This window comes from Peromyscus leucopus, chromosome 17 (assembly GCF_004664715.2).
Source record: "Peromyscus leucopus breed LL Stock chromosome 17, UCI_PerLeu_2.1, whole genome shotgun sequence".
Lineage (NCBI taxonomy): Eukaryota > Metazoa > Chordata > Mammalia > Rodentia > Cricetidae > Peromyscus > Peromyscus leucopus.
In genome coordinates, this window is record NC_051077.1 from 40007124 (window position 1) to 40031576 (window position 24453).

The 24453-nt window shown below is 39.0% G+C and overlaps 1 non-coding gene across 1 annotated transcript; it reads right to left on the reverse strand.

The window, feature by feature from the left end:
- Positions 1-22818: 22818 nt before the first annotated feature.
- Positions 22819-22943, reverse strand: LOC114686250. Its single transcript, XR_003733564.1, has one exon. It is a non-coding gene; the product is annotated as a small nucleolar RNA SNORA40 (small nucleolar RNA).
- Positions 22944-24453: the final 1510 nt, after the last annotated feature.

Here is a 24453-nt window from a genome sequence, read left to right on the forward strand (position 1 = left end):
TACTTTCTATATACATCTGAATTTGCCTAGCAAAAACTTTAGAAATTTTCTCAGCATTAAATAAGAACACATTTTAATGATTTAATTTTTTAAGTTATCTGTCTTTTAAATTCAGGAACAAGATTTTTTTCCCTCGATTACAGTTTCCAGAATTAACATTTGAAAGTGTCAAACCCAAATTCTCCCACCAAGAAGAAAAAAAGCTCTGAGGTAACACTGTAGTGATGTCTGACTGATTTAAAATCCTAGATAAGCCTTGTGTTTTTTCAATCTCAAATTCTACAGTTATCTGTTTTAATTATTGCATTCTAACTAACTGCTTTTCAAAAGAAATGAGAAACAGCTCTTACATTTAAATGGAGTTCAAAATTTATCCTCAAAGCACATATTCATGCATACATACATACACACACACACACACACACACACACAGAGAGAGAGAGAGAGAGAGAGAGAGAGAGAGAGAGAGAGAGAGAGAGATGATTTTCTGCAAAATAATAATAATTTTCAAATGAAGCTAACAGCGATTTGGTTTGCTACTCAGTTATTTTCAGGAACTCAATTCAGTTATTTTCAGGAACTCTAAAATAGTTCAGGATTTGTCACATGCTACTTCAGACACATACAAATTTACAAAACTCTAGTTAGCTAGAATTCTCCCTGGAAGCAATAAGATAGTACAAACTTAGTATTTTCCATGGTTTCACAAATCCTATTTGACATACCCTCAACACACTTGTTTCTCTGTCTTCATTGGTTCAACAGAACCCCAATGGTTTAAAGAGCCCCAAAAGACCAATAAGTTTCAGTTTCCCCATCTTATGGCAGATACCCAAATAGTTCAGCAGAACTGTAAATTTGACCAAAAGTACTTCAAATTAACAAAGCCTGTCATATTTTACACATGATGTAACCCCCCCCAAATAGTTTGATGGAAGCAAAACAGCTTGGACCTTTGAAAGACCAAGCCAGTCACCAAATTGTAGTCACAAAAAAGAACTCAGGAAAAGCACAAACAGTTCAAATTGGAGGTGAAGAAACCAGCTCTCAGTCAAAGCCTGAGGCATGCTGACAAAGGAGAAACTTGCCAATGCCAGACTATCTCAAGAGTCCAAACTGAAGTCCAAATACTCATTTCTTTGTTTTACCAAATGGAGACAAAAATAAGATGACATGAGCAGACATGAGAAGATAAGAAAAAGTCCCTGGAATAAAATGATTCTGGCAGCTGTATGGCACCATTCAATCTTTCCTCTCCATTTGAGGTCAACATGCTGGGAGCAGCTGAAACCCACAATGCATCTTTTCTCCTGTCTGGCTTGCCAAAGCTATTACAGGGGTTGTTAGAGTCAGATCCTTGGCCCTGACCACTATGGCAAGCCAAGCTTAGCCACTATCCTTAATATTCTAATTGAAAAGACAAATAATTTAATGTGGTCAAGTTGAGAAGAGGAACAAGGGTCCAGTGAGCCTTCAGATCCATATGTGGGATCCTGACACAAGGTCTGTGTTTAAATAAAGGACAAGAGGTATAGACAATTATACAATTTAATTCACGGTGTTGCCCCATCCATCATCTTAATTCCATCCTCTCCTGCAAGGTGATTGAACTTATTAAGTTATCTGAACTGTGTGAAATCTCTTTTCAGGAGAGTTCTAGTTCATAACAGGTTTCAACCTCCTTGTTCTCTGAACCTGAGGTTTCTGGAGAAATCTCATTCTAGGGACCTACTGTTTCAACAGTCTAATTGGCAAAAGGGAAGGGCACCAATGATGATACTGGAGAAATCAGGGTCCCCTCTTGGAATTCTAAGTCTTTTCAAGAATTTTAAAATGGAGTCAAAGAGATGCTTGGAGACATTTTTATTAGAGTGTAAAAGAAAAACCACAGATCAGGTCAGTTATAAATTTTAGCATCCTTCTGGAGAGGAAACAGAGAAAAGGCCATGCTGTTTGAGTTAAAATAGTGTGGAGGTCAACCACATGATGGACAAGCAGCCTCATTGCAGGGAGGGGGACTTTACAGGGAGAGTGAAATGGCCCAAAAGTACCAAAGAAAGCAGACGTCAGCTCTGGCCAACATTTTAAAGAGGAAAAGATATACCTTTTGGTGGACAGACCCAACAAAGCCTCCTGGTGGCTCATAGGGACTGTAATAGGGGTAAGAATTCCTGGGACAGAAAAATATGTTATCCCATTGACTGGCTGATTCCTCCTCTGCTATCTTTAGCATGACTTAAACCTGCCTTCCCAGGGATGGTCCCTTAGGCAAGTGGTAGCTGGTACGACTGGATTAACTCTGAAGGAGGAGACAGCCTCCCCTCAGAAGAGGTACATTCCATTCTTTTGGCTAGGAAGCAACAACTTGCACTTAATGGGCCTTCAATGGTACTGTAACTGCATCTGTTTAGAATGTCTTCATTCCTGACCAGACCATTATATATCACATCCCTAAATTCTTTGTTCACCTAGATTGACTAAATATCCCTATCATGAACACCCATGCCATCATCATTTTGTCTCTCAAGTTAAATATACACTTTATTTCTGGGTTATGATCATTTTCCTACTGAACTCCAAGCTTCTCAAGGCCAAGGGATGTCATTTATTTTTGCTAGATGGTAATATCTTAACTAGTGTCAGATTTCATAAAGTTGAAGCCTTACTAAAAGAGACAGATATGAAATGGATAAATTAAATGGTATTGCCACTAAAAAAATGTATCTAATAAAGTTGAATTCTTTGCAACCCAGGGTCTTGGTTCCTGAGAAAGATGTAATTAAGAAGTGAGCATGATAGCTAACAAGGAGGACTATAAGAAGGACACATGGATTGCCATGGGAACAGGAAACAGATGAGATCTCTGGGGTAAACTGGGGGGGGGCAATAGAGGGGAGGGGATGGGGGATGAGAACATGAGGGAACAGGATGGTCGAGTTGGGAGAGGGATGGAGTGGGAGAGCAATGAAAGAGATATCTTGATAGAAGGAGACATTATGGGGATAGGGAGAAACCTGGTGTTAGGGAAGTGCCCAGGAATCCACAAGGATGACCCCAGCTTAGACTACTAGCAATAGTGGAGAGGGTGCCTGAACTGGCCTACCCTGGTAATCAGATTGGTGAATACCCTAACTGTCATCATAGAGCCTTCATTTAGTAACTGATGGAAGCAGATGCAGAGATCCACAGCCAAGCACCAGGGCACACTCTGGGAGTCCAGTCGAAGAGAGGGAAGATGGATTCGATGAGCAAGGGGCATCAAGATCATGATGGGGAAACCTACAGAGACAACTGAAGGAAGTTCATAGGAACTTTAGACCTATAGCTGTGGAACCTGCATGGGACTGGACTAGGCCCTCTGCATACAGGAGACACTTTATAGCTTGGTCTGTTTGAGCGGTCCCTGGCAGTGGGATCAGAATCTATCCCTGGTGCATGAACTGGCCTTTTGGAGCCCATTCCCTATGGTGGGATGCCTTGCTCATCCTTGGTGCAGGGAGAAGGGGTTTGGTCCCACCTCACCTGAATGTACCAGGTTTTGTTGACTTTCCATGGGGTGTTTAACCTTTCTGAGGAGGGGATGGGGAGGTGAGGGGGAGGCTGAGGGGGGAGTGGGAGGAGGGATGAGAAGGGGATCTGTGGTTGGTGTGTAAAATGAATAAAAAAATTTCAACGGAAAATAGAGGGAAATTTAACTGGACATTTCATCATTTACAATTTGCTCTGGAAAAAAATTCAGGTAAGGAACTTAATGTTTTTAATTTTACTTTATTATTGCTCTGTGTGTGTGTGTGTGTGTGTGTGTGTGTGTGTGTGTGTTGTCAGTGCACACGTGCACAGCAGGCATGTAGTGGTCAGAGAACAACTTTGTAGAGTCAGTTTTCTCCTTCCTTCTTTATGAGGGCTTTGAGGCCAGCACTCAACAGCAGGCTATATAGCTGGAGAGTTCTCTCTCCGGGTTCTGCCAAACCCCGGCAGTCCCTTAGCCCACTTATAAAATAAACATACAGACCCTTATATTATTTAAACTGCTTGGCCATTAGCTCAGGCCTATTATTGTCTAGCTCTTACTGTTATATTCAGCTCATTTCTATTAATCTATATTTTGCCACGTGGCTCATGGCTTACTGGTACCTTACATGTTCCTTGTCCTGGCGGCGGCAGCGGCTGCAGGCAGTCTCTTCCTTCCCTTCCTGTTCCCTTAATTCTCCTCTCTGTTAGTCCCGCCTATACTTCCTGTCTGGCTACTGGCCAATCCGTGTTTTATTTATTAACATATTTGCCTTACAGAACATCCCACAGCAGCAGGCTTGTGTGTCAAGCTCTGTACTCACTGAGCTATCTCACTGGCCCTCAATTTTCTTTTGAAGAAAAATGAGGTGCCTCATTAATGTAATAAATAGTGTGTCGGTTTCATAAAGAAAAGTCCTTGATGGATTTGGGATCTTTTACAATATTTTTGAAGAAGTTCCTGAAACATGTCTGTTCTGAAATGGGTTCTTGGGGGCTCTGGTTGGGTGAACTGCTTGTATTGTTAGTGTGAATGCAGTTTCCCAGTATGTACTTCACACCATGTGAATGAGGACAGTCCAGGTACCCACTTGTACAGTTCTGGGAGGCCAGCACGAGCTACTCAGTTGTATAATCTTTAAGGGTGACTCAAATACTCTTCTGGTTGTTCAAAGTTTAGCCCTGATCAAAGAACTGGGTTCCAGGGGCCAGGCAGCAGTGTTGTGAATTAAGGTTATAACATGATGCTTTAGCAGTTTGGGATCCCTGGACCATACTTGTGAAAATTCCTTAATGATGACCAACTTTGTTTTCTGATCCCTTATTAATGGCCTTCCCTCCACAATAGTTAAATATTATGGGTTTTCATTTTGTTTCTGATCCTTATAGTTTCATTTATTTACAGGCAGGGCTTCCATGCCATGGTGCACATGAAGGTTATAGGGCATCTTGTGGGAATTGGTTTTCTCCTACCTAGTGGGTTCCATGGATCAAACTCAGGTCAACAGGCCTGGCAGAAAGAACCTTCAGCAACTGAGCCACCTCACTCAGCTCTGATTATAGTATGTCATTAGACATTAGACATCGTCTTCCAAACAACCACTTGTACTCAAGCAAACCAGGAGACAAAGGCTGGTGGAAGACATGGCTTCATTCAAGCCCAGGCTTAGGTAAAACTGGTCAGAAAGTGTCCCGGAGAAGTGTTCCTAGTTTTCAATGAGGAATGGTCTTCTTGGGAGGTTGGGGAGTAGAGGGAACACTTATGGAGGAGTTGGTGGAAGAGTTCCAGACTTGGCAGAATTCTTTGTCTGCAGACACAGTCATTGTCTGGCAGCTCTGGAGGGGGGACACTTGTTCCATCATTTTCTTGAAAAGTAGCTTTAGGCCCCACCTGTTACGTCCCTGTTAACGCACTGATTTTGAAAACGAAACACACTGATAGGTAAAGGAAGGTGAGAAGGTATAGTAAATATTCTTCCTACAATGTAGAATATCATAAGTAAAAGACAGTAATAGATTAGGCATGAGCCAGGCAGGCTGGAAGGAAGGAGGCAGTAGCAGGAAATTGTTGTATGTTGCATGTAGAGGCCCATCAAGGTAAGGTTATTTCCTCCTAACAAAGTGTTGCTATTTTAGAAGTCCATTTTTATTTCTTCTTTCTTTAATTTTTAAATCTGTTCTGTTAAATTTATAGATAGCCTTTTAAATTAGAACCTTTAAACTTTCAGACCTCATACAATTATTTTTTTTAATTATCAACCACTCTAAATACAATTATTCCCTTGTATTCAAATGCATCTAATATGCCTCACTGTAGTGATATTTTAATTGTGCTGAAATGTGACTTTATTTGTATCATAATAAATAAAGTTTGCCTGGAGATCAGAGGTCATAGCAAGCCAGGGACAGCAGTCAGGCGTGGTAGCTCACACCCTTAATCCAATCACATGGCAAGCAGAGTCTCTGTGTAGTCAAGGACGCAGCCAAGCGTGGTGACCCTTGAGTCTTAAATCCCAGTGCCATCCATAGAGACCAGGAGGTCTGTATAGACAGGCAGTGACGAGGAAGTCATGTGGCTGGGCTTAGAGCCAATAAGAAGGCAGAACAGCAAAGGAATAAAACACAAGACATACAGGAAGAAGGTCTCTTTCTCAGGGGAAAGACAACAGCCAGTGGTAAGCTAAAGGTAGTCTTAGCTCTTAACTAGTGCTCTGATCTCTCAGGCTTTTAACTCTGTATTCGGTTCTGTTTCTTATTTAATAAGACCGTTTAGAATTTTGTCTGCACCTCCCTTATCCATATATACAGTGAGTTAACACAGGATTTCAACCCAAACAGAAGTTTAAAAGAGCTCTGATTCTTTCAAAATCTTGACAAAACTATAAATAATCATAAATCATTAAGTTCTTGTCTTTTAAAGTTAGCCCTTTTTAAATGTTACTAAAAGTAGATCAACATTCTAAGGAAGTCCAAGAGTTTTTAATACAAGCATTAAAAGACCGTATACTGATAATATCCAATTTAATTACATATAAATCCTAGACACTTATAAGATTTATTCTTTGTAAGCCCACTGTAAGTGTAAAATGTATATGACTCACCAAAGGTTTTAATATAATCTTTGTAGTGTTGTAATACAATGTTATTCGAGTGATCCAAACTCATATATATGTTACTATCAGTGTTCCTTAAATTGTCTGTTTTTCTTTTTCAAAATATTGGCTTGGGAGAAGAAGAAAAAATAAAAATTAGACTTTTGAATTTAACAATTCTGATATGTTTCCAATAACAATCACAAATCTCTTGAAAATTGTAGTTCATGTCTTTGTTTAGTGTGTAGTCTCTAGGGTAGCTTTTTAATAGTTAGCTAATAACTATGTAAACTTGTATTTATACTCTAGACAAATTATGGATGCCATGTATAGATGTAATATTCACTGATAGTGTAACACATCTGGTTTGTGGAAAGTCAAAGGTTTTGCTTACTCTGGTTCTTTTTGTCTAATGATATTTAACATAACAGAGATTTTTGTCATACAAAGACTTATATATATTTAAATATACATATATAATCATAAAAAATGATCAAAGTTTTCAATGACATTTCTATTTTGCTGTATCTGTCAGAGAATCACTTGCATGATTTTATATAGTGTATATTTAGCTGGATATATAGTTCATATTACACATATCATAAAATACTTTCTATAATGTATGTATTATAAACACAGTAATTGAACCTAATGAATAAAGATACCATAAACATAATATTGCCTTTTGTGAACAATATTGGCCTTTATCTTAATAAATAATGGATATGGCTATCAAATTTCATGCTAATATATGTAAAAGCTCATCCCATATTTATAACAAATTGTCTATCAGCAATACATGTAGAATGGTAACCTTATCATCCTGAAAGTGAAACTGACCCATCAAATCATTGAAAACATATATGTATACTTATTACAGAGCAAAGCACAGATACATGACTCTATGTGTAGAACCAGTTTTAATAGTATTTTAATTATTTTATCCCTCTTAAATTTACATTTTCAGTTTGCCTAACAAAAATAAGTCTGAATTTTATTTAGCAGTTAACAAAATTATGTTAACAATTGAATTATGTTTTAACTTTTATTATATTTATTATATCCTGTCTGTCTCTATCTGTCCATCCATCCATCTGTCTGTCTGTCTGTCTCTCTCTCTCTCTCCCCTCTCTTTTCCTCCCTCCCTCCCCTCTCTCTCTCTCTCTCTCTCTCTCTCTCTCTGTGTGATGAGAGAGAATATGTGTGCCACAGCCTGCATGTGAAGGCCAGGTCAGAGGACAATTATTTGAAGCAGATTCTCTCCTTCCACTGTGAGATCCAAGAATCAAAATCAAGTTGTTGGTATTTCCTGGTAGTAAGTGCTTTTACCCTCTGAGCAATTTCACTGGCCATTAATCACTTTTTAAATGCAAAATATTACTTATTTTTGTCCTTTATAAGATTTAATAACATCATCCCTTTGTCTATCACATACCCAGTAGTGTAGAAATTTACCCAGAATCTGGAGTTTGTTATTTACAAGGTGTAAGCAACTTCAATAATCCCACATGCAAAAGAATCTCTGAAAAGCATATACATCAATGATTTTACAATCATTTCAGTTTTAGTTTCATGATTAATGAAATCATATTGAAAATTTTACATATAAAAGAATATTCCAGAAAAAAACTCATAATAGCACTCTTATTAAGAATTTTTAAAGACATTTATATCTTTAAATATGTTTTACTATAGTTCTATAATCATGTATAAAAGTATTTATATATCTAAGCAAACTCATATTTGAAACCTTTAAATGTCAGGAAAATATTACAAAATGATTGTATCTGATTCTTCATACGCTAATTTTCAAAACGTATTTAAAATAATTTGTTTTGATGAAAAAAATAAAGCTATTATTTTCTATTATCCTAGAGTTCTCAGAGAGAACAATGTAAGAGTTAATGTCTTTTCATAATATATTTTAAAAGAAAATCTTTATCAAAAATATACAAATCAAATACAAAATTTGGTAACTCAAATATCATGTTATGACTTAGTGGATACTGCTTTATGTAAATATAAACTGAACTCTTTTAAAATGACTTATTTATTTTTATTTTATGTACATTGGAGCAGCCAGTGGTCTTAACCACTGAACTCTTAATTGCTCTTAAGCCTCTAAACTGCACTTTTAATAAAGTCTTTATTTTAGATGTTTATTTTCATCTGAAATACTTCCTTTAGAAGATCAGATATGCCTGCGAGTGTCCTTAAGCCATTTTAGTGGCCTATAAAGCATATTTAATATACTCAAATATGTCAGTTTTAATAGGTATTAAGAAGAATATTTAAGTTTATAAGATAAGGGAATATAGGTTTATTAGAAGAATGAACAAATACTTAAACCCTAATTATATTTATTATAGAATAAAACAAATTAAGGCCACCTGTTTCTATTTTAACTTATACTACTATTGTTTTTTCAAGCCTTTATTACAATAACAAGAGCTTGAAGTTTAAAGTCACCCCCTTTTCTTTTTTCAGTCTTGAGAATCAGAGTTAACATTTCATTGGTTATGGAGGATTTTGTTTGTTCATTTGCTTGTTTTGGTTTTGGGTTTTTTTTCTTTTTTTGGTGTTGTTTATTTGGTTTCCTAAATTTAGGGCATTTTGTTGTTGTATTTGGTTGGGGGGATTTGGATTTGTTTTTTGAGAAAGAACTGAAAGCTGCATGGGTAGGGAGGGGGAGAGGATCTGGACAAACTTGCAGGAGGGGGAAAGGATCTGACCAAAATAATTTGAATTTTAAAATTGTTTTAAATAATAAAAAAAAGTATTCACTTCATTATCGCCTAAATAAAGGTCCAAAATCCTGTTTCTTTGTTTGCTTGTTTTAAAAAAAGAGTTAACACTTCAATATCCACTTTTCTGTTAGACAAAAAGCCTTTGAAAAGTCAGTTTTTCAGCCAGCTTTTGTTTCAACAAAAGAGAAAAGAAGGAGATAGCCATTTCTGAAAGTTCAAAAATCATCCTAAACAAACAAACAAACAAACAAAATGTTCCCATTGAAAGAAAGCTGTTCTCAGGCAGACACATTGAATTTTTTGATAATTGTTGCTTGATATATATGTTTAGGAGTGAGCACTTGGGATTGGATCAGCAATGGAGGCTTGTCCCTGGAGGAAATGTAAATTGCTTTGCTTTCTCTTAGCAGCAGCATATAGCCAAAAGCTCTTCATCTGCATGGGGTGGGGCCCTGGGAAGTTTCCTCCGTTCATGTTGGCATGTCAACTGATGTTGTCATGGTTCAGGTCTAGTTTAGGCAACCATATTGTTGACATTTCATGGGTACAGCTTTCCTGTTATGTCTACAAGATACTGTCTCATGGCAGATTTACTATTCCTCTGTCACTTACAATCTCTTTCCCATTGTACTCGCATGATGCTCTCTGAGCATTAGGTATGGGGGGGGGCTACACCATAACACTGTAAACCTTAACAACTGGGGTTGGCTACCCCATATGACTATTGTTTTCTCCATTTTGCTCAGTCTTGGCACTCTGTAATAACCTCCATCTGCTGCAGAAAGAAGCTTCTTTGATGAGGTGGGAGAGCTATACCTATCTGTGGGTATCAAGACAAATACTTAGAATGCAGTTAGACATTGTACTGGTTAAGAATGTGGCAGCAGTTGGCTCTCCTCCAGGTTCTATGACTTCTCTAGCCATGGGTTGTTGGCTTAGTTTACAACAGCAGGCATGAATTCCTATCCCATTGAGTGGGCTTCAAGTCCAATTAGACAGCTGTTGATAAACCCCAAAGCAAAAGTGCTAAATTTTAAACTGAATATGCTAAGAATAATAACTTTAGCCTCTGATATGTATTTTTAGAAGGCAAAATAAAGTTGGTTATTTTCAACAATTCTAGGGGTATTTTAAATTTTGCCCCATAGTTTCTCAATATGCATTGGGTTAGAGGTACATCTTAATGAGCAAAGCATGATATGATAGAAAGTGTTTGAAGTCAGTTCTGCTTGGTAGGTATTCCTTCCCATCATCACCTATGGGCTGATGGCCAGATCAACTGAGGCCCTGATGTATGGAGAAGGAAGATAGTCCCTTCTTAAAACCAGAAACATGCTCAACAGAGCCAGTAACGTCCTGGGACCAGGGCCTTGAGGGAGCTGTGGCTTCAGGTCCTGAGAGCCCACCCTAAGGGGCTGTGGTCATCCGTTCTGAGGCCACTGTGTGCTCTTCAGTGATGCTTTTGAGATACCCTGTGTTCCCTTTGTGACACGTTGTTTCATTAGCTTCTTGCTGATTTCATCCCATTGTATGATAGTCTTTTGCTGACATTGTCCCATTTTTTTTTCATTTCAAGAAAATGGTATATAAAATGCTGTATTTCTTAAAAAAAAAAAAAAAAAAAAAAAAAAAAAAAAAAAAAAAAAAAAAAAACACGTAAAATGTACTTACATGACTCACCAGCTTGTGCAAGACCTCCTGATTCCAAACTTGCTTATCTTTTCTGTCTTCTATCTTCTTTGTCTTCTCATTTCCTGGCTACCTCCTGCTTCGAACCCTGTCACGTGAGAATGATCTGCTGGTCCAGGTCAGATAGCCCCGTTAATGTGTCTTAACTCCAGCACCAAATGGTACATAGCTCAAATTGGTGGAATGTGATCAGTACTAATGAGCACCTCTTAAATGATTCTTCAAACTCAGGAATGGAATATGCTCTTCTGATGTGATTATGAGACCTCCACACATACTGCCTGGGGGAGAAACCCCAATACTAACCCTTAATACCTCAATCATCTGCAGTCACCCATCTGTTGATAAATCTCTAATGGGACTGTTGTTGCCTCCATCAAGACAATTACCATAGACACAAACTAATACACAAAATGACACATACCAAAAACTGGCTTTCATTTTGAGGGTGCTTTCACATCATAAAACAACTAATCAACTAAAATTCTCCCGGGGCCTGTAAAAATTTGCAGTTGTCAATGGGAATTCTTGGAAAGAGGTTACGTCAGCAGAGGATGACTAAGGAGAACTGCAGGGAGGTGAAGAGGTTGAATGTTGTAGGTCCAGAAGCTAATAACCTTATCTTGGGCTAATTTTCACCTCCTTGTCCACCTCTGTATGGCAACTGTTATCTTGTAAATAGATTTGTTTTAAAAAGAACAAATAAACTTTTAGAATCTATTAACTTAGCAGATCCATCCCTATCTTCCATCAATCTAAAACCTAAGAATGTCAGATAACATCTGAGAAAATCTTTTCCCCATCTTGCTGTAACTTCCTCTCTGATGACATTCTATTTAAACTGGCCTTGATTTAAGACTTTCTTCATTAAATTGCTTCCACATTGGAACATGGAATTTCAAGCAACCCAACTCTATCTTTCTGGGCCTTGGTCACCCAAAACTATCTCTTATTCCCTAAAAGGTGAGAGTTCTGTTGTTTTTCATCAACACAATAGAAATGCACTCCAAAATTTACCTTGTTTTAATGTGAGGATACAGCATCCAACATTAGCCCTGGGTCTTCATTATACAAGAACAGTAGCCAAACAGTTATTCAATCTTCAGAAGGCAGAAATAGTTCATGTAGTATCAACTGGCAGTATGCAGTAACCAAGGAAGTAAAATGGCTGCCACATTTCAAATATAAAGCTTTAGATGAAACTAAAACCTAAACCCGGCAATGTCGAGTCAAGCTGTACAGAGAAACTATCACAGTCAATTATTCTGCCAAAGAAACTGTGAACTTTTCTGAAATACAGCCAAAAACCATTAGTCAAAAGGCTCCACCAAGCCAGGAAAATTACAAGCGTTTTAAAGTCCTTGGTTTCTCTCAAGACTTCTCTATAAACCGGGACCAAGAATGCAGAACAACACAAAGTCCAGACCTTGAGAGTTTGCCTAGAAGTTTGCAAATCATAAAAGCAAACAGCTATTATACTCTTCACACATAGGACGAGGTTCAAATTTAAAGTCATTTTCCTTTATGTGCATTTATAGGCAACCAACACAGGAGGCTGGGAGAACCAAGGGGGAAAGCGCCCGGCAGCTGGAGCTATCAGCTGACAGTGTAGTTCAGAGGACACTTCCAAGGGTGTACAAGTGGCCTAGAGTGATGGAAAAGAGTTTGGCGGTTCAACAGCCAGACGCCACTAAGTATTGGGGGTTTATGTTACCTCAGCGCCAGCTTTTGGGCACATTTGCAAAGCATGATTTCCTGAGCTTGCTCTTGGTGATTCATAGGTCCGCATACTGAAATGTCTTGGATGTGGGGTCCATACCGACACTGATACAGACTGTTGGGGATAAGACGTTTATTAGAGGAGTTAGAAACAGACAACATGGCACGGAATCTGAAGAAAATCAGGCCCACACAAAGAGAGTGGGTGCTGTTCTTACAGGTTTCGGAGGGAGAGGGTAGGCTTCACAGCTTATGCCCCCCGTACCCAAGCTGTCTGCATCCCCCAACAAGTGACAGAGAAGGTGGGCGTGGGAATTACTTTCCTGTCCTCCAGAGAGGGTCCATACCTGTGCCAGTGGCACAAGCCTGTTTCTGTCAGCCTCAGCAGGGCTTTCAGCCTTCCTCTCTGCCGACTCGTTTTTCTCATATGCTAATTCTTTAAGGCTTTGCTTAAGGCCTTCCTCTTTGCCCAGCCCTCCAGCCTTGCTGAGAATTCCCCTACATTCCAACCTTGGGTGCTTGCATAGCCTCCCATTGTGCTGCTGGTTGCCCAAGTCAAGAGTATGACTGGCAACTTAAGAACATAAACACACTGCCTCAGTTTCCCTGTATTTCAAAGGAAATAGGAAACAGAAACTGGTAAAGAAAAAAAATGGGTTCTTTGCAGTTTGGTAAGGACAGAGGAAGAAATTTCTTAGATCCCCGTTCCCCTCCTGCAACAGGGTTAGAGTTTTATAGAAAAGATCAAACCAAAGTCAGGAAGTATGCACATGCTGATCTGTGAGATGAGCTGTCAGATTGGGTGCAACTTCTTTGTGGGGGACATATTCCTCTTATCTTGGTATCAGGGGTTCAGCCTATTCCTTACACCAGCACTGGGTACATTTTAGTTCTTTATGGTCCATGTCTCCCTTTGGAAGTCTTTGAATTACCGACAATGTCACGTTTAGAGTGGATTCCATTCCAGCTGTTCCCCTCGTCGCATCAAAAATCCTGCCAGGCACGATGATAAATGTGTATTAGCTCAGCTACTAGCAAGTCAAAGGAGCAGGCTCACAAGCTTGAAAGTATCCCGGGTAACTTACTGAGACCCTGTCTTGACATGAAATAAAAAGAGCTTAAGAGCTGGCCAGGTGGCTCGGCATGTAAAAGTGCTGGATGTCAAGCTTTACTTTTCAATTCCTGGGACCCACTTGGTGGAGAGAGAGAGGGTCAACCTCTGCAAGTTGTCCTCTGACCTATATATACATGAGTTCCATGGTATGCACATGTGCATTCAAATGTATACACACACACACACATACACACACACACACACATACATACACACACACACACACACTCGTAATTTCATTTAAAGAAGAGAGAAAAGTTGAGGTAATTATATCTCTGTAGTACTAAGTATATCTTACCAAGTACAGGGTTCCTGGTTAAATTTCTTGTACCATAAACCAAAGAAGCTAGACATAAAGCAACACTGTGCTCCATTTTATTTTCAGTATTCTCCCACAGAACAACAAATATTTAGTGCTGTGACTTCGGGGAGAAAAAAAAAGGAACATGATAGACAGACTAGCCGAGCTGACCAGTACATCTCAAAGTCACAGGAGCCCCAGATCATGATGCTTGATAACACAGACAATACACATGGCCAACGGCAAACAAGTGTCTTCTGTAATACATCTGTAGCAAACATTCTTTTGAGAATTACAAGAGATCATATGTGCATTTGCCCTGTTGTGTCTGGAAAAATGTTGTTTCATTAAAATCCTCCATCACCTCTGGCTCTTATAATCTTTCTTTCTCCTTTTCCTATTAGCCTGGAAGAGAGGAATGTAACAAAGACAGCCATCCAGGGCTGAGTGAGTACTCCAAAGTCTCTCACTTCCTGGGCATTGTCCAGTTGTCAGGCTCTCTGTGAATTAGCATCAGCTACAAGAAGAAGCTTCTCTGATGAGGCCGGAGCAATGCAAGAGAGGTTGACCCTCTCTCTCCAATATAAGTTCAAGCCAGACAAATCCCAGCACAGAGGAGGGGAAGCGGGCACAAAGTCCCACACCTAGCCAAGAAGCTATTTGAGAATATAACTCCCAGGAGAGGGGAAGAAAATCAATTCTTTTCATCAGAGAGATACTGGGTATATCAGCCTTACTTCATGGCAGGCTCTGTGCTCATGAGCAAAAACATCAGATGACATCGTTTTTGTTTTTTTTTTTTTTTTTTTTTCCTCAATTTTCTTCTGCTTTTGTTTGTTAAGATAGAAAAATAGGGGAAATCTTGGAGGAGTTGAGGAATGGAAAGGAGTATGATTTAAAAAAAATATCCTATGTAAAAATTCCCAAAGAACAATGTTTTTTTTTTAAAAAAGGAATTTCAAGAGGACTAGGAAAATAACTCAAAAGTTAAAGGGCTTTCTGCCTACGTGGGAGGATCCGGGTTTAGAGCCTCAGCGCTGATGATGTCAAGGCCAGGTGGACATGGCTGCTCAGTTGTATTCTAACTCTGTAAAGCATGTCCCTGGAGCATGCAGACTAGCAAAATTAGTGAGCTCTGGGTTTGATTGTGAGGCCCTGCCTCACAGTAAAGATAGAAGGATAGAAGATCAATTGAGAAGATTCCCAAGATCAATCTCAGGTCTCTGTATACACATGCACACACACACACACACACACACACACACACACACACACACCCCTTTACATGTACTCATATGAACATAAACGTGAATATATACACAGGAACAAACCATATACCATACACATGAAGAAAAAAAAAGAAGAAAAACTGCAAGAGAGCTGAAAAAAATCTGTGGTCATCCAAGTAATTCCTAATTGAGGACTTTTTGAGAAGTATGGGAAAGTAGAAACAATTCTACACTTGGGTGTCTCGATAAATTGCGGTCTACACTAAAGATGGACTACAGTGACGCAAACACTGTAATGAATAACTGTCCCTTCTGTGATCCTGAAAAGAGGTCTGTGTGCTGTTTTTCTGTGTGAAACAGTGAGCTTGTTTTTACCTGTGTTTGTAAATATAAATAAATATAAATAGGCAAAAAAAAGATGAAACATGGATCAAAAACAAAAACAGAAAGAAAAAAAAGATGAACAATTTTTTTTGTCTGTACCATGAGTTGTGTTTGCTTGCCATCGAAAGAGTGAATGACAGACAAATACAAGAATATCTGAAGAACGTCGGTAGACATGGACTTCTTTCACAACAGGCCTCACAATTCTCGTTCATCACAACCAGCTCTCCTTTCACATAATAAAAGAAAACAAAGGCTCGTTGTGTGTATGTGAGAAGCTAGATTAAAAGAAACAGGGCTGACGATGTGACTCACCACCCTAACCATCTCAGTTATGCAATACATGAAGAGCTGGTTCCTAATTAACTTGCACAATGTTGAGATTAGTGAAGCCAAAAAATTACTGTGCCGATATGTATTTTCTTCCTGGTGTTTTATGACAGAGATAACGCCCATCATACTGGCTTATAATATGGGTGAAAAAACTTAAGGAGAATTATATGCCCAAACCTGAGGTTGTACATAACTCCTTTCCTTGGGTGCCTAACATTGTTGTTAGAATATAGCAGCAAATGACTAAATGAATAGATAATATAGAGGTGATATCTCACCAGGAAATTAATTCCTGACGTCAGAATCTATTCTTTTGTTTTGTTTTTTTTCAAGACAGGGTTTCTCTGTGTAATTGCCCTGGCTGTCCTGGAATTTGCTTTGTAGACCAGGCTGGCCTGGAACTCACAGAGATCCTCCTGCCTCTGCCTCCCGAGTGCTGGGATTAAAGGCATGTACAACCACTGCCCGGCTAAGAATCCATTTTTAATTAAACATTTCAGGCCCACTCTCCAGGCCTTGTCCATGCTCAGTTTGTGCTTAGGTCGTGTGGATAATAAACTTTCTCATTTCTCCCTTAGGATCCTCTTTAGGTAAATGAAAGCACCAATCTTTGTCCGACAGCTTCGCTGTTCACATGCTTGTCAGCACGATTACCTCAATGTAATTTCCATATTGTGAAGATGAAGTTTTAAAGATTTTTTTAAATTCCTGGTTGATTTGTGTGCTTGTGTGATTTTATATGCACCATGTGGGCACAGGTGCCTGTGGAGGCTAGAGGAGATCTCTTGGAGTGGGAGAAGAGGCAGTTGTAAGCCATTCACTGTGAGTTCAGGGATCCAAACTCAGGTCCTCTGTAAAACCAGTACATGCTCTTCATGGCTGACCAACCTATTTGTCTCTCTCGTCCCTTGCTTTCTCTCTGGATTAAAGATGCTCAGTGTAAGATACTTGCACACACTTCTTCCTTGCCCTGTCTCTCCAGTCCCTCTCTTCTCTCCTTTCCTTCCCTCTTAAAAATCTTACTGCTTTAATTCCTGTGCATGTGTGTGCACCTGATGGGGTTTTATTTGTACCATGTATATGCATGTGTCCATGGAGACCTGAAGTCATTGGACACCTTGGAACTGGAGTTAGAGTTAGTTGTGAGACATGTGATGTGGGTGCTAGGATCCGAATCTGGGTCCTCTGCAAATGCAGTGAGTGCTCTAAACAACCCAACTCTCTCACCAGCCTACTTTCCTTCTCTTGGGATTGATAAGGAGGTGTCCAACTGTCACTAAGGTTCTAAGCTATCAAACAGTAAATGAGAAAGGTGTTGAAACCCCTCTACAGATTATAGAGATGTCATCCAGGATTACTATGACCATTTTTATGGTCTTCTGGCACAGTAAGTTAGTAGAAATTATTATAAGGCTTGAATTTCACTAGCAATATGGCTTGGAAATTTATAGCTTCAGTTCCCAATCATATTTGGACAGGAATTAAGCTTACATAATGTGGTCTTAATGTTGTTTATAAGAACATGTTGGAAGATAACTTTATTTTGATAAATTAAACATTCCTAGCTGAGTTCTTATAAACAAATATGTAAAAGCCACAAAGATACCAGGAAGTCTTATCAAATAATACTGACAATCACATTAAGGTTTCTGGGCTTTATCAGTATTGTTCATTATAAAATCCCTTTGCTATTTCAAATTATTTATTGCTAGAATGATAAAGTAAATGGGGCTTTTTTTGTAATGATTTAATTTTTACAACTTGTTCCTACAATTGTTAGTTTAAAAAAAAACTTGTGATTTAATAGAGTCTTTTGTATTTTATTATTACAGATATTCAGGAAATAGTGATCAAAGAATTCTTCCTTGTGCTTTGGGGATAAATTCATACCAGGTATAATAATTCTCTTTGAATGTGTCAACAATACTAGATTGTATGCATGCAATGAATTAACAAACAGATAACTATTGTTGTTAATATTCTTTCTGTGTTGGACTTATGGCTTGGGAGTTAGAGCATTTACTGCTCTTGCAGAGTTCCAGGTTCAATTCTCAGAGTGGACATGATAGCTCATGACCATCTTTAACTCCAGACACAGAGGATCCAAATCCCTCTTCTAATCTATTAGACACCAGGTACACAGGTGATACATATACACATATGCAGGGAAAACACTCATATATAGAAAATACAAATATATAAATCTAAAATTTCTTTTAAAAATAGTGTTCTTTCTGCCTTTAATCAATTTCACAACTACTCATAATTCCTACATAACTTAGATCCAAGCCTAGGGCACCCTGATTCCTCAAGGAAGAAACAAACTTGATTCAGACTTGTAATTGCAAGTCCAAAGCTTCCATTAAAGCCTGTAAATTCTCAAGGTCTATCTAGCCAGGCATTTTAATAAGAAAACTGGATTTTGTTCTCAAAAGAATCTTCATGTCAGTTACTAAGAATGCATTTCACAACTGAGATCTTTGGGTATAAAGTCCTTCTTAAATCCCAGGGAATCAGTTGTTTCATAGATAGGAACCTATCCTCCTGAAAACCTAAGTCCCAGAGGCACAGAATTAAGTTTCATTCATTCTATTTGAGATTATCCTTCTAGACTGAGATCATACTGAGTAAAATTGATATTTTCTTAATAAGCAATAATTATGCAACTGGTGCTCATTGTACAGATGCCCTGTATATTAGGAGCACTGTACAAAAGAGAGTATGTGTCATCTCTCCTTTTGGCTATCCCATGGAAGCTGAGCTTCCACAACTCTACAGTTCAGAAAAGGCTCAAGCCCAGCAACACAATGCAACAGAAAGGACCAGCCAACCATGCTGCATTTTCTCACATGCTCCATGTTACAGTGCAGAAGCTGCTTTCACTCTTCTCTCTGAAAAATTATTGCCCTGTATATCTCTTATCTCCATCAATCGTTAGGCAAATTTCTACTTGGCTGTTTATGATTTGAATGTGTGATAGTCCCTGGGCCTGGTATTCGGAATGCTTGGTCCCTAGTCGGTGGTGCCATTTTAAGAGGTGGTAAAAAATGTTGAGATCCGGATCTCTCTAGACTCTGGAATCTAGAGGAAGTAAGCCAATAGAGATACACTGTTGAATGCCTGGTCCCCTTTTTCTCTACTTTGTTTCTGCCATGATATGAGATGCTGTGTCTTCTCTGACATGATGAACTGAAACTCTGAGCTAAATAAATCTTTCTCTACCTTGTGTTATGTCAACAATGCAAAATCTAACTTGTAACAGAGGCCCACACCACATGGAAAATTTACAGTGTATTCTATGCTGTCTTTGGAACTCTAGTCTGTCTGATTCTTCTTTCTTTTCTTTTTTTTTTTTTTTTTTTTTTTTTTTTTCGACATTTCTTTTACTTTCCTTTCTGAGCTCACTTGTACCACTGCTCGAACTCCAGATCTCCTCTTCTCCGATCTATTCGTGTGCACCAACGAGCATTTTCTTTTTCACACTACTAAGTAACTTGTACATTCACTGTTTTTGTTAGTTATTGATAATGTCACTCCTGTTGGAATATAATCCCCCAAAGAGCAGCAGTCTGATATCTATATAAGCCGGTCTCTCTTCTGCGTTTTCCTTATTCTCCTCTCCAAATGTAACTTCTCCCAGTGCTCTCCATTCCCTCATATAACTGACCTTGCTCCTGTCCAGCCTGGTGGTCAGTTTCTCTGTCCGCTTTCCTCCAGCTCATTAGTTAGTGCCTCTATGACGTCTTGTGTAACTACTCAGCCTGACACACAACGTCAGCAGTTCTGAGTCCTTCAGTTATATTCGCAGACAGTGTCTATCCTTCCCTTTCCAGTTCTGCGGCCCCTCCTCCCAGGAGAAGTTTCTATTAGTCCTTCCTCAGCTCTCCAGTTTCAGTCTCAGGTACGTCCCTCCTCTTCCTCACTTCTCGCTTCTTGCTGGACAACCTCTGTGAGTTTTCTTACTTCTAGCTTTGTACCAAGAAACAGCATCAAGCTTAACCATGGCCTCCCTACTCTCTGTCTTCATGCTTATTTTGATGTCTTAAACACTGTGTTTACAAATCTATTTCCTTTCACTTGAATTTCTCTACTGGACTCATCAAAGAGTAAAAGAATGTGAGAGATGGCCAGGACACTGGGAAATGCCTTTTCCAATCATTTCGTTTAAGAGATAGACACTGAAACTGGTGTCACCATCAAGTGAAGAATGAGAACTCAGGGTGGCCAGTGCCTTCCATGTGGTTAGTAGCCTGGAAGGAAAGAATCGCCTCATCTCACTTCTACATCTTGTTTTGTGTTGTTGATAAAACTGTTAAACCTCTGTGAATCATGCCTTCCACTATGACTAAAAGTAGACATTTTAGCACATTGCCTTTAAAGTTCCTTCAAATGATAACTTTTCATCGGTCTACAATTATTTGAGATATGTACCGCAGGGTATCACTACAGGATCACGGTCAATTTTGTGAAGCCAGCTCATTTGTTTCTGTTTCCAGGGAGATTCCAATTTCAACCTGAACATTCCTTATTGTAATCAGTGCCACCAATGTTCTCACAGTAACTGATTATACCACAGTTTTGCATTTCTCCACTTCCACTGGCCCATAGTTGCTCCTTTTAAATGGTTATTCATTAGTGTGTGTGTGTGTGTGTGTGTGTGTGTGTGTGTGTGCGCGCGCGTGTACAAGTGCCCTGGGAAGCCAGAAGGTATTAGATTCCCAGAAGCTGGAGCTATAGGAGATTGTGAGTCTCCTGACAAGGGTGATGTAAGTGAACTCTGATCTTCTGTAAGGGCAGCAAATGTTCCTATCCACTGAACAGTCTCTCCAGCCCCATACTCAGAGTTTTCTCACAAGGAGCCAGGATGAGAACCTGGAATGACCCATGCCTTTGCAACCACAAAGGGGTCTTTGATCGCTCCTGGAGAAAGAGAAAAGAAAACTTGAGCTCTGCTACCTTCTTCCTGGTGCTGTCAGTGCCTCTTCAGTGCTCAGACCTCTTGAGAGTCACTCTACATATCTAATACCTCTCTGTACACTTCTAACCTCTCACCTGGGGCCTTCCAGATGCTTATCAGCCATTAAAAGATACAACTATCAAGTCCAGGCAATTATAATGACTCTCCTAAACAGTTCCTGAGGCAGTCAGACAGACAGAGGGAGCTTTCTAACAGCAGATAGCGGACTCATCTTGAAATTCAAATGCATTCAGATCTGTCTGTGGATTTGGATGCATTAAAGATGGACCAAAACCTTGGGAAACATACTCATAAGTATTTGAAAATTAATGCTCTGTGGAACAAACTTGGACTGATGGAAGATGGGCGATAGCAGGTGGCTACAAATAAAATCTACTTCAATCTTTTCCTGCCCCATTAGATGGTTACATGCCAAAGTGATTCCATATAGACTTTCCAAAAAATTCTAGTGTGACTGAGCAACCATCTGTGTTTCTTATAAAGCTGCGACCACCTAGTGTTTTATTTTATATTTCTTCTCTGTTTGTTATCCATTTACCCTCATTATTGCTTCTCTAAGACATCATCCCCAAATAAAATGTTGCCAAGTACATTTTGCCTCAGGCCTCTATATCCTCGAAAGTCCAAGTCAATACTGCTTCTAGTCATCTCCAATCCTTCTCTCATGTCGTTTTCAGTCAGGGAGTTATTCCACCATGGCACTCTGCCTAAGTTTCTATATAATATCATTTCCATATCTTCTTCCTGTGGCCCCCTTAGACTCTTCATCTTTATTGTGTACACTTGCTGCTCTATGGAATATTATGTAAGCCTAACCCAGTACATTCTCTTCTAAATGTTGGGTCCCACAAATACACTACCCACGGGAGCCAGCTTAACCATCTCAAAAAATATCATCTCCGCTTTTTTCAACAGGCTCTATCAACTCCAAAGTATTTTAATATACTGTTAAACTCCTTTTCTCTATTAAAAATATCTTTTCTCGATAATAATAATCTTCATGTATTACATCTAGTCATTGTTACAGCCTGTTCCTCCATCATATCTTTATGTCTGTTCTCTGTTCCAAAAAACAGACCTTGTGTTAGCTTAGGAACAAGGCACAGCTGTACTCAATGAAAACATCTCCCTTCTTGAAGCTCCTTTCCTGTGTGCTGCAGGCTTTACAGAATCAGCTCTGTTGTTCTTTGTAGACATAACTGTCTTATTAAATAAGAAACACGGAGCCAAATGCAGAGTTAAAGGCCCAAGAGGTCAGAGCAGTAAACTAAGATCTGAGACTTAAAACCGCCTTTCTTACCCTTTGCTGCCACTGTTGTCCTTCCCCTCAGCAAGAGACCTACTTCCTGTGTATCTGTCTTTTCATTGACTTTCTGTTCTGCCTTCTCATTGGTTGTAAGCCCAACCACATGACCTCCTCGTCACTGCCTGTCTATACACATCTCCATGTCTCTATGGTTGGTATTGAGATTAAAGGCATGTGTCTCCATGATGGCTGTATCCTTGAACACACAGAGATCTGCCTGTCATGTGATCAGGATTAAAGGTGTGTGCCACCACCACCTGGCTTCTGCTATGGCTTGCTATTAGCTCTGACCCCCAGGCAACTTTATTTATTAACATACAAATAAAATCACATTTCAATACAAATAAAATATCACCATAGTTCTTAAAACCAGTCTTACTACCAATATCATCATCACTTTGAATTGCATTGAGTATCATATCCCTTCTGATACATATCAAAACTCATACTTACTAATGAGTTCCGAGTTGCAAAAGAGGATTTTTTGTACATATCTTTAAGTCTTTGTTCATTCATTCACCAAAAACCACACATAAATGCTACTGTCTCCTGGTGTTTTAAATGGTAAGGAATCACTGGAACAAGCCAATTATATTTTACACTGGATATATTTGAGAAATTAAGCATATGTAAATGGAAAACATAAGAAGGGCACTTTCCAAATAGAACTAAACTCCGGTACCACAGCATCATCATAAGGTTCTAGAATGAATTTTGCTAGATACATGCTTTCATCCCTGTGGCCCTCTATTTGTTCATAATTTCTCCTGTCTTCTACTTTTAAAAATTATTTTAGATATTGGCAAGCCCTGTAGTTAAATTTTTGTTTTGTTTTGTTTACCGAGTTTCTTCCCATGACCGAGTATGGAGTTTCCATCCCACTATTATGATTATTTAATAGGACTGCTTTGGATTACTGCGACATCCAAGATTATGTAAGATTGTGCAGACACTATGGCATTTCCCCCTGGAGAAGTGAAATTCTCCTTCCTGTTCCCAGGGCTTTGTGAAACCAGGACCACAGCAGCAGACCATTATAATATTGCCCTCAGCATTTTCGTGGTCTACTAGTCAAGGGAACAAAGTCTAGACTCATTTTACCTTCAACTAATTTTATAAATTTTAGCTCCTCGTTGAAATGTGATGGTCCATGTAGTTTTCTTAAATTGAAAATTAATGTTTGACAATGACTTTGATATCCATGTACAATTCCAAAGTGCCTTATTTTAACCTTTTTAGGACTGCCCTCTAGCTCTATTGAACTGACTTATACTTTCTTGTTTTTTTTTCCTCAAGGTGTATACCCTTGTTGATATGAAATTGGTAACACTCATTTTGTTTGTAATCATTAAGCTATTGGAATTGATATATGTAATTAAACTGTCGCAGTGAGATATTTTTCACTACATTTTAAGGGATGTCATCAGTATTAGGTGATAGTCAATAATTTATAAAACACAGAAAGCAATGAAAATAAGACATTTAGCTCTGTATACATAAAGTAGCAGCATCCTAGTAATAAAGGTATGCATGAATTTGACAAAGATTTTTCTCAGCTGAGTGTGGTAGTGAATGACCTTAGTCATAGTTCTTGAAGCCGAGGCAGGTAAATCACGATTTCAAGGTAAACTGGGCCTACAAAGCAATTCAGTTCCTAAGCCAGCCATAGCTACACAGAGACATCATTACCCCAAGTTAATTGGAAAAATAAAAAAATAAAAACAACAAAAGGCATTTCTAGAAACAATCAGATGGTGGTTGGTTACTCCCACAGCTGCTGTACCACTATTACACCAGCATACTGTGAAGGCAGGTGACCACTGTAGACAGAAGGGTTGGTAGCTGGGAGGGTGTTTGCTTTTCTCCTTTGGTAGCATGCAGAGTGCCTTCCTGTACCAAAGGCACTAGTCCATAGGGGTGAAGGGTTTGTGACTGGGTTGGTATTTAGCTTTCTCCTCTGGCAGCATGGAGATTACCTTCCAGTACCATGAACACTAACTAGTCCACAGGGATTAATTCATGATATTTAATAGAACATCATTGGATTAGTG